At 39.6% G+C, this 20307-nt stretch overlaps 1 long non-coding RNA gene across 1 annotated transcript; it reads left to right on the forward strand.

The window, feature by feature from the left end:
- Window positions 1–16096: 16096 nt before the first annotated feature.
- Window positions 16097–19123, forward strand: LOC144298867 (uncharacterized). The gene is made up of 2 exons (XR_013365739.1): window positions 16097–16368; window positions 18415–19123. It is a non-coding gene; the product is annotated as an uncharacterized LOC144298867 (long non-coding RNA).
- The last annotated feature ends 1184 nt before the right edge of the window (window positions 19124–20307 follow it).

Below are 20307 nucleotides of genomic sequence, written 5' to 3' on the forward strand. Positions count from 1 at the left end.
AGATGCATGTGACTGAGTTCCCCTGTGTCTGAGGCCAATTTATAACTGGAAATTCTCCAAATAAACTGCCATGTATAAAGCAGTGTTTTTTAAAGGAAAAGTAAAGACAGTGTGCTAATCTGAGGCTATCTTTTTTTTTTTTTAAGATTTTATTTTTTTTATTTGACAGAGAGAAAGCACAGGCAGGGGGAGCAGCAAAGGGAGAGGGAGAAGCAGACTGAGCAGGGATCCCAAAGCAGGGCTCGAACCCAGGACCCTGGGATCATGACCTGAGCTGAAGCTAGACGCTTTACCCATTGAACCACTCAGGTGCCCCTAAACTCTCTATGTATTAGTAAAACCCAATGGTTATCAGAGGAATCGATGAGAACTAAGATAAGCAAAATATGTTTGGGAGAAAGATTTTTTTTTATTTGTAATATTGTTTAAAATTTTTAGCATGATGATAAGCAGACCAACTTTTAGTCATTTATTATCACTTAAAAATTCTCTATGAACAATGTGTATCCTTATTATCTTCATGCAGGACAGATTCCTCCTACCACCCTGCCCTTGGTTCTTCTTTCACTGGGGACCCAGAGGCAAATGGCCTCTGACCTCAATGGTTGTTTAAAATTCGTGTGTAATTTCTATACTCTTAACAAAGTATAAAACCAGATCAACTGTCTCAGATCTTTTCTTTCGACTATACTATGTTTTCAAATTAGTGACCATCCTTGAACAATGCAGAGGTCACATGAAAATCTGTGTTGCTGGCTGCTCTTAAAATATTGTAAGCTGCTACGACATAGATGAACTTCCAAAACATTATGCTGAGGGAAAGAAGTCAGCCACAGCAAAACACACATTTCAAGACTCCATTTATATCAAAGGTCCAGAATAAGCAAATCAACAGAGACGGGGAAATAAGACTGGTGGTTGCTAGAAGCTGGGGGAGAGAAAGGTGAATGACCGGGACTGCCAGTGGGATTGGGGTTTCTTTTGGGGGATGCTGAGAATGTTCCGGATTTAGGTTATAGTGAGAGTTGCATCCCTCAATACACTAAAGAGCATTGATTTGTATACTTTAAGCAGGTGAATTTTATGCTATGTGAATTAAGTGTTAATGTTTAAAAAGACCAAAAAACAAAAAACAAAACAAAACAAAAAACAAAAAGGGAAAGGAAAACATTGGAAGATCAGGTAATCTGACACTTTTTTCCTGCTGGCAGAAATTGCTGGTACTTGATTAGGACCCTTTGTGTTTCAATGGATTATGTGCTCTCCTGCTGACCCCAGTGCCCCTACTTCCTCAATTCACTCCCAACACTGAGGCTGTGCTCCACATGCTATTTATCTTTGCCCCTGTACGTTGAAGAGGAAACTTTAAATTTTGGGGTACCCATGTCTCTAGTAAATACAGGAAGTTGAAAGATCCAACGAAAGGTGAATGAATCATATGTTTGAAGATTAATGGGAAGCAGAATCATTTCTCTGTGGCTTTTTCTGGTCTCCTTCCTTGCGTTTGCATTGCCTGCTTTGCACCTAAAGGTGGCAATCTATGTCTTAGAGTTCTCTCCAGGAAGGCTGGGAGAGAAGGAACACCCGTGATATCCCACCAGAACGCCCCGGTTCCACCACAGCTGGGAGGCACAGCCAGCAAGCAGCTGGAGCACTGGAGGTCAGCCCAGGCAGTGTGCCATCTGACGTGCTCTACGCTGCGTGGTAAACACGGTGCAGTTGACTGCTGTCATGTGCCTCGCTCAAGGGCATATCGTGAGGTCAGACAAGAAGGGCCTCAGGACTTGATGGTCATAGAAATAGCTGCCATTGCCCCAGTGCTGTCCCACACTGCCCTTCCCTTCCCATATGAGGTTACATCTGAGATGCCAGTTTGCTTCCGATGCTTTCCCTTCTCTTGATTATGATGTCAAGTCCAGCAGTGGGATGATAAAACAGTATTCTTTTTGTCCCTTCCACCTCCTTTCCTCTCTCTCCCTTTCTCTCCATCCGGCCTCCCCCTCCCTCCCCCCAAAGTGCATACCTACCTACCTTCCTGTCATCTATACATCATGAATATATGGAGATGTATGAATATGCCACTTTGAAAATTGCTTTTATTGCTTAAGGAAAAAAAAACCCTCATCACTAATTATAGAAGGTAGCGCCGTAGGAGGTGACAGATTGTACACACGTTCTCTGCCTGTCTACCTCTTTCTCCACTCTCCTTGATAGAAATGTGTTCAATATTCAACTTCCCAATAAAAAGGCAAGGCTCCGTGCAAACAGGAACCTGGTTCATTTTGTGCATCTTTGGAACAGTGGGTGGCACATAAGGCATGGTCCTTAAACGTTTGCAAAATGAGAGGCTGATTTTTTTTAAGGCAAAAGGAGAAATAGCTGGTCAATTAAGAAGCCTCCGGTTCCTCACATTGAAACAATACTACATTGTTTTAATTTGCCTTGGTTTTTATTAATAAGTATACTGGTTATACTGTCTGTAGAATATAGGGCAGTATCAATATACTTACTTTTTATTGAAAAATAATTTCAAACTTACAGAAAAGCCTTGTTCAAAGAACTTTTTTTCTTCTAAATCATTTGAGAGTAAGTTGCTGATGTGATGCCGTATCACCAGCTAATATTTCAGTGTGTGTTCCTACAAATGAGGGCATTGTTCTATCTAACCGCAGTATAACCATCAAATTCAGGTCATTAACATTGACATATTGCTACCATATAATCCATGCACCCCATTCAGAATTCTTCAGTTATTCTAATAATGTCATTTATAGCAAAAGAAGCCAAATCCAGGATCACATCTTGCATTGAGTTGCCTTGTCTCTTTAATCTCCAATTAGGAATATATCCGCAGTTTTTCCTTGACTTTCGTGACATTGATTTGATAATTCGGAACTTTACAGATGAGTCATTTTTTAAGAATGTCTTTCAATTTGGGTTGCTGATATTTCCTCATAATTTGATTGAGGTTGTGTATTTGGGGCAAGAATGTCTCAATATGATGACATGTCTAGTCTGTGGCAGCTGTGGTTGTCACTACCCCCCATCAAGTGGCACGTGATTTCTCCCATTACTCTTAATGTTCACTTTGATCACTTCTGGACTTTTCCCAATGGAAAGTTATTCTTTTCCCTTTGCGCATCATGTGCATCTTGTTGGGAGGTAACTTGCAGCTTCATAAGTATCCAATTCCTAAACAAACTTTTACTGATTATTTCTGTATTCATTGATATCCCTTGGCTAAATTATTGCTATGATAGTTGCCAAATGGTGATTGCCCAGTTCTGTTATTCTCTCTACTTTTATTTATTTTTTTTAGATTTATTTATTTATTCATGAGAGGGGGGTGGGGTAGAGACACAGGCAGAGAGAAGCAGGCTCCCCACAGGGAGCCCGACACAGGACCTGATCCCCGGACCCTGGATCACACCCCAAGCCAAAGGCAGACACCCAACCGCTGAGCCACCGAGGCGTCCCTCTACTTTTATTTCTTCTTATTATTTTTTAAATGTTTTATTTACTTATTTGATGAGAGAGAGAGAGAACAAGCAGAGGGAGCTGCAGAGGGAGAAGGAGAAGCAGGTTCCCGGCTGAGCAGGGAGCCTGATGCTGGTTGGTTCCCAGGACCCTGGGATCATGACCCGAGGTGAAGGCAGATGCTTAACCCACTGAACCACCCAGGTGCCCCTTCCCTCGACTTTTATTAGTTGACTTCTTGCAAGAAGATTTTTATTTTCCCATTTGTTCATATCAGTGCAATCTCATGGATTCATATTTTACTAAATGGGTGTAATTTATGATTATAGTTGTTCATTTTGATGATGAGATTGTACCAGATTTGACCACTGGGAATCTATTCAAGCTGACTTTGGTTTCTTCTTTTCTTTTCTTTTCTTTTTTTTTTTTTTTTAACATGTTTGCTCTTCTCTGAGAGCATTTTTAAATTGTTTTTATTTTTTTTTAAGTTTATTTTGCTTTATTGAAGTAAAGTTGCCCTACAATGTTACATTAATTTCAGGTGTACAACCTAGTGAGTGATTCAACAATTCTATTTATGCAGTGCTCACCGTGATAAGTGTAGTTACCATCTGTTACCATTCTTACTTCTGGCACAAGGTGGTCTAGGCTCATCTAGCTCTGCTTCTGTCCCAGCCTTGAATCAGGCTTTACTCCAAGAAACTTGGGTTCCTTTTGGTAGAAAATGATATTTAAAAATAAAATCTGGGCATGTATGTATGTGTGTGTGTGCCTGTGTGTGTGTATTATTCAACTACATTTTTCCTTTTCCATATATGTAACCTTTTTCTCCAATAGTGAAAAAAAAACCTAGCTGCTATTATTCTTAATGCATCTATTCACAGGATTAATACTCCCCATCAGTATAATTAATCATCCATCAACACACCCTCCCTGTTTTGATGTTCATCCTTACCTTACTTGGTCTCTGAGGGTTTTTTTTTTTTTTTAATTTTTATTTATTTATGATAGTCACACAGAGAGATTGAGAGAGAGAGAGGCAGAGACATAGGCAGAGGGAGAAGCAGGCTCCATGCACCGGGAGCCTGACGTGGGATTCGATCCCGGGTCTCCAGGATCGCGCCCTGGGCCAAAGGCAGGCACTAAACCGCTGCACCACCCAGGGATTCCTGGTCTCTGAGGTTTTGTGCCAGACCACCACTATCACCTTCCAACCTGGTAACCTCTTTACCCCTTTCTAAGCTCTTGGTCATCAAATATTTGTGAACCATATTCTGTGTGGGCACTCACTGTTCTAAAGACAGGAGATGGTAGAGTGAGCAAAATGAACTTAGTTTCTGCTCACAAGGAACCTGCCCCCTAGCTGGAAAACACCAATATATTTTTTAGCTTTTACTTTTCTTTAGTAGGCACCAAACTTCATCAGGCAGTCACATAAACCATATCAGAGTTAAAGACTAACATATATGGAAACATTATGAACAGATTTAAACATAGGTGAACACAAGCAGGGATTTTCCCAGAATAATGCTTCTTTGGAAAAGATTTGTAAAAGATGTAGGTCAATTTGAATAATCATGATCTATCAGTCTTACTCATCACCACCTAGAATATTTATCGGAATTTATCAAAGTACTAACCTGTTTTAATAATTTTCCTTTCTCCCAATTAGGTCTTCATTGTCAAGCTTCATTTAGATGCAAATCTTTTAAGTTAAATCTTGCTTAGGAGGCTAAATTGTAGAAGACATATAAGAGAAGATGTTCTGTTTGAAGCGAGAATAGGGTCCCGGAAGCTTTGCCTGTTTTCTTCCCTTTTCAGTGCAATCTAGGGAGCAGCTCTGCAAAACACCACTTGAAACTCTTGGTCTACATGATGCCATACTTTTCCCTCAGTGAGTCTTCTAAGGCTGCATTCTTTCACGTGTTTGACAAATAGCTATTGAGCATCTTTTTCTGTGCCCGATACTATACTCGGTGCTAGAGAAGAAACATACTGGAAAGGTCCACTGTCATCGCATGTGGACTACTGAGGAATAGGGACAGCATACAAACCAACACACACCAAGTTGACAGGCACCAAGTCAATACACACCAGTATATCTCCAGGCTGTCATAAGAAATATGAAGTGGATATATGAATCTGGTAGAGAGCCCTGTGGCAAAACGTGAGCTTTTTATGATAGTATGCTCTGATAAGAACTCCAAAAGTAGCTAAAGCCCTAAATGATGTGGACCCAGGCATGGGAGCGGTGGGCAGGAGTGGTAAGAGAATTTTACGCAGAGGGAAAGGCGTGCATAAAGGTCCAAAGATAGAGACCTGGTGCTCTTTCAAGAACCTAAAGAGGCCACTATGGCTGAGAAGTACCTTTCAAGGGAGTGAGAGGAGAGGTTGCAGAGGTAGGAAGAGGGACCACTTCTTGAAGTGCTCTGGTTCGGAGTATGGATTTTATTCTTAAAGACATGGGAATTCACAAAGAGATTTTATGTAGCAAAGTGGTTTAATATTTATTTGTCATGTTTTGTCTGCAAGGCATCCCATCTACTTCCTGTACTTGGCGGTGCGGGTGGGGGCAGGATTCTCCCTCGTGTGGATCCTGGGATTGGTGCTCTCCCCCTGCCACCTTCCCCAGCAGAGTCCTTCCCCTTTCCATCCATTGTCAGCTAGCAGTGTGGGGCACAGGATCCTGGCGTGGCCAGTTACATGCACCTCCTCAGGACGTTGGATCTGGAGAGGTGGGAAGGAATTACTTCCAACAGTATGGTCTTAGTCAAATGGCTGCTTCAGGGCATGGCCTTGGCAAGGGTCCTGTGGCTTGTTTTCCCATGATTCCCCTTCATTTCTCCCCCGTGGCTCCCTAGCTTTTGCTGTTGGTCTAGTGAACTCCCCAACATCCCTCTAAACAATTTTTCTTAGGTTACTGTCTTGCTTGCAATCAGGAACTGTGACTGATGCATATTTGAAGAAGACCTCTCCGGTTGCTGGGGACAAGGGAGGCTAGGAAAGAGGGGAAGGTGGCCTTGATTAGGTAACGAGGGTGATGGTAACAGAAAATCCTATGTGGGGATGAGAATCCAGGAGTAGGTAAAACACCTCTCTGAATGGGAAAGGAAATCACAGCTATAAAGACTGTGCATTTTCCTTCACATGAGAATTCCAAAGCCACCCTTTGCCAGCAACCCAAAGTATATTCACTTAAAATTTTGGTAAAAACAGGGTGACTCTTTAACAAACTCCCTTACTTTGCTTTTCTATTTACCACAGATATTGAGAAGCAGGTAAGAAATAGCAGGGAGGTAGGAAGAGAAAAGCACTTAGAGACCATTAATTCTTCATACCTTTGCATCTCTTTGAAAGCAATCCTGTAGTTCAACTCAGCACAAAGATGGATGTTCAGAATGATAACTCTCGCCTGCAGTTGTAAGCACTCTGAAAGACATGCTTTGTTTGGCTTGTTAAAAACATTAAAAAAGGACTTAGTTGTCATCATCGACAAATAGGAAGACTGGGTTTTATTGTGAAAATCCTTAGCTTTTCTGTTATAGAATTTCAAGCAGCACCCTTTAAAAAGGAAATGAACACTTCCCATTTTACCCTAGTCCCCACCATTCCTTCTTGTCTCTTTCATGATCTGTATTTATGTTGCTTGCTTAATCCCACGAGCATTCAATTTTGAGATTCCCCAGAATCAGTAGCAAAGGTTTAAATTCTGTTCCATGGACGTTTAAAAGGATGAGACCATGAATGAAAATACTAGTGATAGCACCATTAACTTTACTAAAATACTAATACGGTAGCAATTAAGCTTCAGTATCTTCTTACTCCTTAATAATACAGAGGTGATAAGTATTGCTCTGTGGCTCTATTCCCTGCGTAATTATTTATGAGGATATTTTTTTACAGCTTAAAAAGGAAAGGAAATGAATATGCCGTCACATGAGGCAGATTTGGGGGCAGGCAAACATCGTTGTTTTTGCAATTTGGAAAGAAAACCACTATTATTATTTTTGAAAATAATCCAAGGCTGGTTCTGCTTTTTCTTCTCTTACTAATATTTAACTTCCTTAATGTCTGGTATCTTCTTTTGATTTTTCATATCTTTTTATTCTTTTCTGTATTGTTAGAAGTATTCACAATCATATGAACTTTACGAATACAAGGTAGCTCTTCAAACATCAAGCATCATGGGAAGGATGAGCTTGCTGGGAGATTTTGTGGGTCACTATAGAAGTTTCAGGTGGAAAAAATAGATATCTTTTTGATAACTCCTTGACTGGGCACTGGGGAACTGAAACATTAATTTTTGGGTAGTAAGAACCAAGAGATTGCTTCGAAGTCAGAGTCGTATTTGATGCTATTGTGAGTGGTAGGTGGCAGGAAAATGGACTAGCCACTAGTTCCAGGGTGAAACCTCTCTTTCAATCCCTATCTAAAGGCCCTACTTGATCTAAGTCTTGTCTGCCTCTCTGTCTCTTCTATCTTTTCCTGTCATGACTTAGTAAAAGCACAATTTTTGCTATACTCCCCCACCCCCAGTTTTTAGAACATATTACTGTGTGGTGCTAGGATGAGGGTGAAGCAGGTAAAGCACCACCTAAATCTTTGTCCCTCACCCCACCTTTCACCCCCACCCCTGCCCTTGCCTCAAATTCTGTGCCTCAGCAAGTCACTTGCCTCATGTACAAAATTTAAGTGTGTTAAGGGGGTACAGAAAGTCAGTGATCAAGAAAACTAATATTGTAATGCAATAGTCTTTAAAAATTTAAAATGGAGGCAAAAGGAAAATGTGGATCCATGTACACATTTTAATGTATTTTTAATACTTAGTTTCCCAAAACCTTCACGTAGTTGAAAATCTATTGAATAATTGAAAAGTAGGTGTATCAAAACTTTATAACTTTAATATAATTTTTGATATATTGTCCATACTAACGACAGAATTTATTTACCATTTGACTTTTCTGCTCTAATGGAAGCAAAATCGTGGATGTTTTTCTCAAGGTCCACGCCTTTATTTACCTTATTTTCAATGGAAAGGATTGCCATGTTTGATGATTTCTCTTTTCCAAGTTGCTCTCTTAAGTAAATCTTAGTGAGGTGAATGAAAAGTCAGTATGGCCTCTGGGAGGGGGAAGGACTATTGCCCATCCTGGATCTGAACAAACCGATGCAGTGAGGCAGTGGTCTTTGGAGGTCAGCTAGCACCTAGATTCCTTCAGAGCCCATGTAAGAGGACTGGGCTTGAAGCCTGTTAGTCAAGAAGGCTTACTGATTCCGAATTCCAGAGCTGGCTAGACTAAACCCAGCCAGTCACAGGTAACACTTTATCAGGGCAAAGTTGCTTCTGGAGAAGCAGATCAGAAGGCTGCTCCCGGAGGGCAGGCAGCTTGCTCTTGAGAGTGTACAAATGAGTCCAACATAAACAACTGTTCTGCTTAAATTTACCACTCAGTTGTCCCTGCACTCACTCTGGGGCAAAGAGAATTGAGAATGGGGAGATGCTGGAGATGACGCCAAATGAGCTGCTTTTGCAGGAAGGAGTGTCAGGAGTGGAGAGGAAGGATTCCCCACTAAAGCAGACAGAGTGTACTCTACCCCAGGATAGTCGCATCTGCTGGCCCCTCCTCCTGAACCACTCTCTATGTCTTCACACAGCTGGATGCTTCTCAGCATTTTCGTCAAAGCTCAGTTGTTGTTCCTCAGGTAGGCCTTGTCTTGACCACTCTACCTAATACTGCTCACCTGGTCCCAGGTAGACCTTGTGTGTTTTAACTTCTAGAATGTGTTTCTAAGGTTTTGTGATCAATAACAGGTAAGTTCATAATGGCAGTAACCGTGCCTGGCTGTTGAGCACCTAAGACGGGCGGGCCCATAGTAAGCAGGTGTCTTAGGTTGAGTTTTCCAGATGCAGAGCCTGGGATGAGTTTTCTTGCACAGGTGTTTCATTGAGGTGGTGTCTTAGAAGTGAGAGAACCAAGCCAGTCCTAGGGAAGCCAGAACTGTTGGCTCCCTACCCTCTGTCTAATCCCATGGGGAGCATGAATTGCATCACGGCAGTTGTCCCACTTTGAATCCAGCAGACTGAATTCTCACCCCATTTCCCCAGGATGAGTCAGCCATTGACATGAGAGCAGCTCCCACGAGCCGAGGGTGATTCTCAGAGAAGGGTACAGTCATGAGCTATTAGCAGGCAATACTGAGGGTATCTGGGAATCAGTACATTTCTTGGAAAAGGGGATCTGGGTGGGCCAACAACAGAGTAATGTGCACATTACTAAGTGTGCAATAAATATCTGCTTGACAAATGAATGAAATATATGAAATTTACAATCTCATTCCATGTTAATCAAAGTGACCCAACTTTTGTTTTGCATTTTGGTCTTTGTGTGACTGAGATGGTGTAATTTCCTCAAGCTCTTCTATCATATATCTTGGTGATATCTTATGTTTTACAACCAGAACATGCCATGTTGCCACTTTTTCTCTCTTGTTTGTGTATATACAAAATTTATGACTTGCTGACTCAGATTCCCTCAGTCTATTAATACACGCTGGGGGTAGGTTAGGGGCTTTGAGAGAACGTGCTAAGTGCTAACTTCTTAATGAATCCAGAATGCCTTGTAGAAAATTTTGGTTCTATTCCAATGTGACAAATGGTATCCTGGTGGGTAATAGAGACATTCTTTCCACAACTCCAAAACAACAGTGGAAACGTTGTAGAGAGGCACATAATCAATTGGTCTTTTCTGTTTAATTCCAATTAACTTATTTTTGGGCTCCTACCACCTGCTACTTACATTCAGATTCCATTTAAATAACCAAGTAATTCTAAATACAGAGTGTATCTATCTGCATATGTATGTGCTATTTATATGTATATATGCACATGTGAGTCTGTGTATATATAAATAGATGTGTGTATATATAAAACTTCCTACCTTTAGACAGTGTTAATGGCAGTTTAGAAGCAATATATAAAGTAACAGGATTGTAAAAGAAATAGAAAAGGGAGGAAATACTAACATCCACTATGATCAACAGAAAAGAAATGGAGCCAGTAATGAGTTTGATACAAAAATGTGTATTATCAAATCCTCTATACTTGTTAGATAGGATGAGGCCCAAATTTCTCTATAGGCATCTAACATAAGGGAAACAAAGACATCTATAAAGCATCTTATAAAGCTTCTAACAAAGGGAGATTACATCGTTTACAGCACGAGGATAAAGGCAAACTCATTTTTTATGAAAGGTACTAGCATTCTTGAGTTGAAGGAAAGGCATGTCTCATGAGAGTCTTCATATGATCTATACGCAATATTGTTCATAGATACTGCTCTACTGCAATATATGTGTTCTTGAAAAACCTCACAGAATTACTTGGTAAAAATAATGGAGCTTTGGGGGCAAATAACATTAGACAAACCACTCAAACCATGCAAGTATGCAATCACAACAATAATACTAATCCTAAAAAAAACCCCAAAGCACAAAAATATTCCTTCATAATAAAGAAATACTACAGTAAGTATAGGACTTTAAATCTTTGATGAAAAAAATAAATCTTTGATGAAAAGTGAAGAGAACCCACTGGAAGAGAGTGTGTGGAAGGGTTGAAGCTGCAAAATTAAATGAATAGATAAACACATAAAGAGTGGAAGGAATCGTGCAAAAATCATTTCCAAAAAAACCCTCCAAGGTCAACCAAGCATAGAGAGGAACTTGGAGTGAACAGGCATCATCTGGTGCCCCCCCGCCCCCTCCCGCAACTTGCTCTGTGTAGTAGTGAGAGTGTAAGTGACACCCGTGCCCTAAATGCTACGTTGACATCATCTCTTTATTTCTAGATCTGTAGGAGCTAATTTACATCACAGAAGCAGGTACTGCAAGGGAACAGACTGTGCTTTTTAACAGGACATATGTGTGGGTGCTTTAAGGGCACCGAACCAACCACATTTCCAAAACATTTTAGAAACTTTGAATAAGCACACATTTTGTTTGTGTCTGCACAAATAACTCATAATTTAAATTATCTTGTTTGTGTTTCCTTGTGTGGTACTCAATTTGCCATTTACGAATCAACATAATAGATATTCTACTGAATGACAAGTTCACTGATGTTTGGCAATTAGCAAAGTGAGGTGCTTTTCATAATGGAAAGAACCGTGTTTTCTGATTTTAAAAAATTCATCGATACAATTTGGCTGTTCCCGTCTGAATATGAATTGGTGAACTAGGTCAGGAATGGATTACTGTCTTTCTTAAAAACTGCATTATTTATAGTGGGGGTTTCTGAGTTTTTCAACTGCCATACTTATATCACAGTATTGTTAAGATAAATAACAGGAAATAAAACACTTTCAGCTTGGGTAGGTTTATCATGAGATTTTGGATAAGAGTTTAGAATGCAGTCGGTTTCTGGCAAGTTTTCTCCCTAACAAGTAAAGATTGATCCTCAGGAAAAAATCAAAGTTACTATATTATATGGGCCATTCTGTTAACAGCACTTGAGGAAAAACGAAAATGGGCTGCTAGTCTAAATGTAAATGGCACACCCAATTTGGAAATAAATGGCTAAAGGATTGAAGAACTATTGGAATATATGTCTGCCTTGTGTTTGGTCATTCAATCCGATAGTATGAAGTAAGTGCTAGGATTTACTAGTGGCACTTATCACTTTATGACTATGTGGGAGCTCTGCGGTATTATTTTTTGTGTCCCTTAGAGGGAGAAAATGCATGGAACCCACAGAAATACAAATAAAGAGACATTAGAAAAACGAAAAGAGGAGATTATGAAGCAGTGGCCAGAACCTTGGACTGCTACTATTAAGTAGAGCTATCAGGATAGCTCAGTGATGCCCGTGCTGCTTATGCTAAGTTTATAAATCTGTGTCAGTTAAGGATTCAACAAGATTTTTGTTGTTTTCTTTCGCCCTTGAACAAATTTCTCCTGAGCATTTATTCCTAAGATTGCAGAGAAATAGCAGTCTCCCAATCACTGATGGACTTGATCAGTGCAGGCAGCTGTGTCATCAGGAAATTTTTAATCCACTCTGGGTTGAGCAGGTGAGAGTATGGAAATTGGGGTTTGGAGTTAAATATACCTCCTTTGCTATGTATTTTTTTGACATATGTCATTTAAGGAAATGATCCCGAGGTGTGACTTTTTCCTGTACGTTGAGGAGTGGGGGACAAAATTATGATTGAAACCCTAGTTTCTGGGCAGCCCCGGTGGCGCAGCGGTTTAGTGCCGCCTGCAGCCCAGGGTGTGATCCTGGAGACCCAGGATCGAGTCCCACGTCGGGCTCCCTGCATGGAGCCTGCTTCTCCCTCTGCCTGTGTCTCTCTCTGCCTCTCTGTCTCTCTCTCTCTGAATAAATAAATAAATAAATCTTAAAAAAAAAAAAAAGAAAAAGAAACCCTAGTTTCTGAAATCTGGCTGAGTTCTAATGGTGGCTTCATCTTGTTTTAGGCATGTCATCTTAGGAATACGCTGCATCTCTACCAGCCTCAGCTCCAGAGCAGGGATGATTAGATAAGGCAAGGCACATAATGCCCCTGATAGAGTCCCTGGTGCCTCCCAAGCACTCAATATGTGTTAGCTTCCTAAGCTATCACTGCTTTTCTTCCACTATCCTTAAACCCGGGCTGTGGCAAGATTGATTTATTCTTTCAGAGCAGTGGAAGCAACCCTTTGGAATGTAGGTACTGAGGGTAACAAACTATCATCATTTATCTAAAACCTAGAATTTCTTCGCCACTCATTTGTGTGTATACATTACCCTGTAACCAGACTGTGAGCGGGAGCAATTTGCATGTGGGTTTCTGCTGTTGAAACCCATTTTGGCAGCAGATTCTATTTGAAATTGTCATCGTTGTAGTAGGTCGAACATGCATGGGATATTAGAGAGCATCTTAGGATTTGCTTAGGTGTTGCCATTGTTTTGAAGGGCACAGGAAAGGACCTACGATTATTTGTGAATGGTTTTCAAACGTTTGATTCAATGAAGACAATCAAGTGCTGTTCTTTTTGGAAAAAAAAAAAATTAAGCCCTTTTTACTTGTGTCCTGGTAGGATTGGTTTAGTCTAGATGGAGTGTAGAGCCTCACTGTGATTTGGTGTACAAAAATCCAGCCTCAGTTATAGAAACAGTATAGGCCACCAAAATGAAAGTGGCAGTTTGGAGATAGATAAGTATTGTATTTCATTTTGATTAATTGAAAAATCATAGCACGGTGCCATATATTTTAATATTGTGGAATGAATGCATTTAAAAAATAGCCTATCTCTGTAATTGGCTGGGTTGATCATTAATCTCTTTCAGATGACGAGATGTTCTGGGATATTTATTGTTTCAAAACAAGAAAATACTAGAAATTACATGTGTGTGAGTTAAGCATATGTTTTCCAAAGTAGAGGCATTAAAATTGTCTTTAAATTCTTTGTGGATTGCTCTCAGCCCCCACAATGTGTTTCATTTTTATCTTCAATATCTTCAGTGGTGGCCAATTTTATGCTTTTAGTGCAAATAACCACTCTTACCAAGAGCATCAGTCCTCTCTCTCTCTCTCTCTGTCTCTCTCTCTCTCAAATCAACCCAGTATAGTCCAGTGTGGTTGAACTCAAACATCCACCATCTTCATGTGGCAGGCAGAGCTGTCTGTTTAACACATATCCATTCTCCATTCTTCTTCACTAAGGGAACCCTTGTTTCACTCTGGGCAACAGCGTACAGTTAGAGACTCACCTCTCCTGGCTCCCTTGCAGCTAGAGCTGGGCTCATGCCATAGGTCGGTTGACACGTGAGTAGAAGTCTAGTGGATGTTTCTTGGAGATCCTTTATTTTCCTAAAAGAAACTTATGAAAGCTGGTGAAGCCCCTCTCTTCTTCTCTTTACTGTGAATGCTGATGTGACAAAGTCAAGACAATAGGCTGAGCATGGCAGCAAAGAAAGATAGAAACCCCTCCCTCATTCCTGATGACATTATTTAGAAATTACTGAATCAATGCCAGCAATCACATTATCTCCAGATTTCCTATTACCTCAGAGAAAAAGGAATTCCTATTTGTTTAGGAATTGAGCAGTTACTCTGAGCCCCAGATGCATTGAGATACACATGTGACATAAGGTGGGTATCTAATAGGCATGTCACTCATAACACATCTGCACAAAATGATATGCCCCTCCTCTGACTCTCTTTGCTTCCAGTCCTTTCTATCTCAAAGTGTCATTATCCTCATCCAGTTATTAAAGCTAGAAATGTGGAAGTCATACTTGATCATCTCCATCCAACCTATCAGTCAGTCCTCTTAGTTTGGTCCTTAGAACCTACCTTGGATACCTGCTTTAGTTGGCCCTGTCACACAACATCCATAACAATCTTTCAAAAATAAAAGCTCTCATCGTAAGAGCTAAAATTGAAAAGAATGACCCCACCAATTGGTGGCGAGGCATGAAGCAATGAGGTTTCCCACACAGCATAAGTTTACACTGGTAAAATGACTCTGAAAAAAAGAGGCATTGCTTACTGAAGTGAAGGTCTACCACAGTTCTCTTGCTAAAGGGCTGCCAGCCAACAAGAATATGTCTGGACCGGGAAAAGTACACAAGTGTTTATATCAGCAGACCCCAAAAAACAACCCAGTGGACATCCACAGTATAATGGATGCAAAGATTAAATTGAAGGCTGCCTGTGCCAAGGAACACTCCAAATAATAGTGTAGCAACATACAGGAATTTCCAATATTATATTTAAATAAAGAAGATGTGGTTTATGTATACAATGGAATATTACTCAGTTATTAGAAATGACAAATACCCACCATTTGCTTCAACGTGGATGGAACTGGAGGGTATTATGCTGAGTGAAGTAAGTCAGTCGGAGAAGGACAAACATTATATGTTCTCATTCATTTGGGGAATATAAATAATAGTGAAAGGGAATATAAGGGAAGGGGGAAGAAATGTGTGGGAAATATCAGAAAGGGAGACAGAACGTAAAGACTCCTAACTCTGGGAAACGAACTAGGGGTGGTAGAAGGGGAGGAGGGCGGGGGGTGGGAGTGAATGGGTGACGGGCACTGGGGGTTATTCTGTATGTTAGTAAATTGAACACCAATAAAAAATAAATCTAAAAAAAATAAATAAATTGTATCAATAATACTTCTTGTGGGTTTTTTTTAAGTTTTTTTTAAGGAATCTCTGTACCCAATGTGGGTGGGGCTGGAACTCACTGCAGGGATATGGGGAGTAATGTGCTCGTCCCACTGAGCCAACCAGGTGCCCCCTGTATCAATAATACTTAGCAAAAGAACCCAGACACAAACTGATACAAAGAACAGTTTCATTTAAGTTTAAAAACCTGGAAAGCCGAGCTGTATGTAGTGTTTAGCCATTCGTGTTTAGATGGGAAAAGTATAATGGAAAGCAAGAAAATTATTAGTATGGAAGTAAAACTATCATTTGCCATGGAGGGAGGGAAGGTGGCTTTGAGTGACAAAGGGGAGGCGGGGGGTTCTGGGGTGCTGGCAAGGTTCTACTTTGTGTCTTGCATTTGATTTGACAACTGCACACCTCACAGCAATCTACCATTACACCTTTCTATATAGGCATTATATGCTCCAATAAAATATACAAATCGTTTCCCTGAATGAAACCACTGTGTGTGGAACGGAATCCAGATGCCTCTGCATCTGAGAAGACTCTGCAGGAGCTGGCTGGACTCCTTTGCAACCTCACTTCCCAGCTCTTTGCAGCTTGGGCTGTTAACCACACTGAAGCTCACCTGCTTGCTGCCAGTTCCTTGAACACACCGAGCTCTCTGCCATCTCCTGGCCTCTTCACCTGCTGCTGCCTTATCAAGAAAGCCCTCCCCTGGCTTTTGTTTGGTGAGCTTTGCCTCCTTCAGAGTCTCAGGGTAAAATGTCATCTCTTCACAGAAAAGATCCTCTATAAAGGTTGTACCTCATATGCTGGGGCATACCCCTCTGTTTGTTTCCTTTGTACCTAGGATGCTTCGTGCTTCTTTTGGGGTTCTTGTCTGATTTGCTGACTAGATACATTCCAGCTATGTTGGAGGTCCCAGAAGGCAGAGATCTTTGTTTGTTCATTGTTTGTTTATTTATCATTGTAATCCCAGTACCTGGCAGGCAGTATGCTTGGTTAATGTGGGAGAAAAAGCAATAGATCGTGGACTTGAGGAAGATAGCGTATTTGTCGACCTATTTGAGTAATATTAACTATTAAATGAATAAGCATTTTCTCCTCTGGTTCATGAAGTGGCTCTAAGCAATTAAAAACTTGTTCTTTTTTTCCATGCTCTCTTTCCACATGCACAAATATCATATTGAAAAAATGACCCCATTCTAATCACAAGTGTGTTGTCTTCCAAAGCGATGATGTGGGAGAGATGATGCCTCAGGTGATTATAAACTCATGGTTCGAATGAGGGATCAGAGCTAGAAGATGCATCAGGGACCACGTCATCAATAAGGAACCCGAGGGATGGAGAGTTGAGATAGTTTCTTCACTGTGGAAGGGAGATGTGGGTTGTATTTGCTTTTAAAAAAAAGGCCACCGTTTGTCCTCAGGACCACTTTCAGGCTACTGACATCCACCTGAAGGGTGAGATACTCAGGACCTAGGAGCTACAGTTTCCCTAGGATCTCTCCAAATCTTGCCCCCTTCAGACGCTACCCTGGCCTCTGTGCCCGAATGGTCATCTAAATTCCCAATCTTTCCACAAATTACAAAACCACAGGAGCTTTGTCAATCTACATAAAACATCTGAATGCTAATGAAATGGCCCAGCACATTAATTAGATAGTCAATAGATCATTCAGTCTTAACAGCTCAGTACTCTTCTCTTCATTTATTTTTCAAACAATAGAGCAGCAGAACATTAGGAATGAAATCAGAATACCAATTAATTCCAGTTCAGTACATTTCCAAACAAGTTTTCGGATTCATACACCAGAAATATTTTTAAAATACTTTCATAATATTCAACTCTACCTCTTTTACTCTTAATCCGAAAACAGGAAAAACCCATTGATGCTGTTTACACATGTACTCTAAAGAGATTTCAATAGTAGATCAGCCACAGTGAGCCAATAAAATATGAATCCCAAAAAGAACAAAATCATTTGCATTAATTAGTCATCAGAACTGATAATCTGGTATGAAATGTCTATACATTTAAATGGAGGGGATGCCAGTTTTGTTACAGAATAAGATTATAAAATTCAACGGTTGAATTTTATAGATAGGACTTCTTTCTGGCTAAATAACGTCCAAAACTCATTAAGAAAATGTGGTTGTTGTTTAAAGGCAGAAAGTTTAACATGAAATATCAGAGCGTTAAGTCGTTTATCCATTCCAGGAATTACTGGGGCACTTTTTGGAGGAAAAAAAAAAAATCACCGACATTCTTTTTTTTTTGTTTGTTTCTATTTAATCAACCTGTAATCAATTATCACTAAAAGAGAGTGTGAAGAATTAACAGTAACTAAATAAAAACCAATGTGTAAATCAAGATTTGGAGGCAGTTTTGAGATTGCTGGTTCATTTCATTGCGTCGCTATTGCTGAGTAGGGTAGTATTTTCAGACTTAAGACTCATCCCTTAGGGTATCTGGGTGGCTCAGTGGTTGAGTGTCTGCCTTTGGCTCAGGTCCAGATCCCGGCATCCTGGGATTGAGTCCCACATCAGGCTCCCTGCATGGAACCTGCTTCTCCCTCTGCCTTTGTCTCTGCCTCTCTCTCTGTGTCTCTCATGAATAAATAAATAAAATCCTAAAAAGACATATTTCCAAAGAAGCTTATATACTGACATGCATCAAAAACAAAATACCATAGGTTTTTTTTTTTTTTTCATAAACTACATACATTTGATTGCTTAATTCCTTTTTTTTTTTTTTTCCGAACCAATGCCAGGGGCATCACAATGCCAGATTTCAAGCTGTACTACAAAGCTGTGATCATCAAGACAGTGTGGCACTGGCACAAAAACAGACACATAGATCAATGGAACAGAACAGAGAATCCAGAAGTGGGCCCTCAACTTTATGGTCAACTAATATTCGACAAAGCAGGAAAGACTATCCACTGGAAAAAAGACAGTCTCTTCAATAAACGGTGTTGGGAACATTGGACAGCCACATGCAGAAGAATGAAGCTGGACCATTCTCTTACACCAGACACAAAGATAAACTGAAAATGGTTGAAAGATCTAAATGTGAGACAAGAATCCATCAAGATCCTAGAGGAGAACACAGGCAACAATCTTTTTGAAGTTGGCCACAGTAACTTCTTGCAAGATACATCTATGAAAGCAAGGGAAACAAAAGCAAAAATGAACTATTGGGACTTCATCAAAATAAAAAGCTTCTGCACAGCAAAAGAAACAGTCAACAAAACTAAAAGACAACCTACAGGATGGGAGAAGATATTTGCAAATGAGCTATCAGATAAAGGGCAAGTATCCAAGATCTATAAAGAGCTTAATTCCAATGAGAGGCTGAACAGTCATTTGTATATTTTTCTTCATAGTATTATGATGTTGTCTTATGTTGTTGGCAGATGATTTGAGAACTACAAAAAAAGAAGAAAAAACATGAAGAAAAATAAACATTGTCCATAAGTCTATCACCAAACATTTTGTTATATTTCCTGTGGTCTGTTTGTCTGTGCCAACGTAATGTACATCTTCTATTTTTATATGTTATATCTATATATATAAAAAAATATATATATATAAAATATATATAGATATACACACATATTTGATGTGATTATGTGGTTTATAAATATTAGACAATCTCATACTTGAAAATGATAAGCTTTATTGAGGTGTCATTTACATGAGATAAAATTCACTCATTTTTAATTCTGAATCATTCTTCATTCCTTAAACTAGCCCTATTTGGTAGTGACTTATCATCTTTTAATTACAAAGTATAATCTGCCAAGTTTTTGTTAGGAATTTTGCATCTGTATTTATGGGTGAGTTGGAGCTGTACTTTTCTTATTTTATCTATGTCAAGTTTTACATAAAGATTTTGTCAGACTGGAGAATCTTTTTTTAAAAATTCTGGAATGGCACATATAATTGGGATCAATATTCTTGGGAATGAGAAATTAAAACAAAAAATTAAACTCACATGGGCCTGGAATTGTTATATTACTATATATGTATGTACAAATCGTGTGTGTGTGAATGTGTGTGTAAAAACTTAATAAGCAGTAACAGAGAAAAAACATTTTTTAAATTTCCAAAATTGAAATTTCATAAATCCTTGTGAATTTTGGTGGCTTGCATTATCTTATTAATGATTAATGAATGAAAACACTATATTCAAATTTATTAGCACAAAGTTGCATATTATATTTTTTGTAACATTTATAAGTTCCTACGTATTTAATTTTGCTTTTAACTTAAGTTCCTTTGACTTCTCTATTCCTTTTTTGGGGCCAGAAAGAAAACTTCTTTAATGTTTGTTTTGAAACCGTCTCTTAAGCTTATAGTCATGGATTTCTTTAGCTAATGCACTGATTAGCCATTATTTTTACTCCTTTTTCTTGTTTTCTTTAGATAGTTCATTCTTTTTCAATTCATCCTCCATTTATAATACAACCATTTATTTATTTATTCATTTTTTAAAATTTAAGTTCAATTTGCCAACATGTAGTATAACATCCAGTGCTCATCCCATCAAGTGCCCTCCTTAGTACCCATCACCCAGTCACCTCATCTCCCCACCACCACCTCCCCTTCTGCAATCCTTTGTTTCCCAGAGTTAGGAGTCTTTCATGGTTTGTCTCCCTCTC

The sequence above is a fragment of the Canis aureus genome, chromosome 26 (assembly GCF_053574225.1).
Source record: "Canis aureus isolate CA01 chromosome 26, VMU_Caureus_v.1.0, whole genome shotgun sequence".
Taxonomy (NCBI): domain Eukaryota; kingdom Metazoa; phylum Chordata; class Mammalia; order Carnivora; family Canidae; genus Canis; species Canis aureus.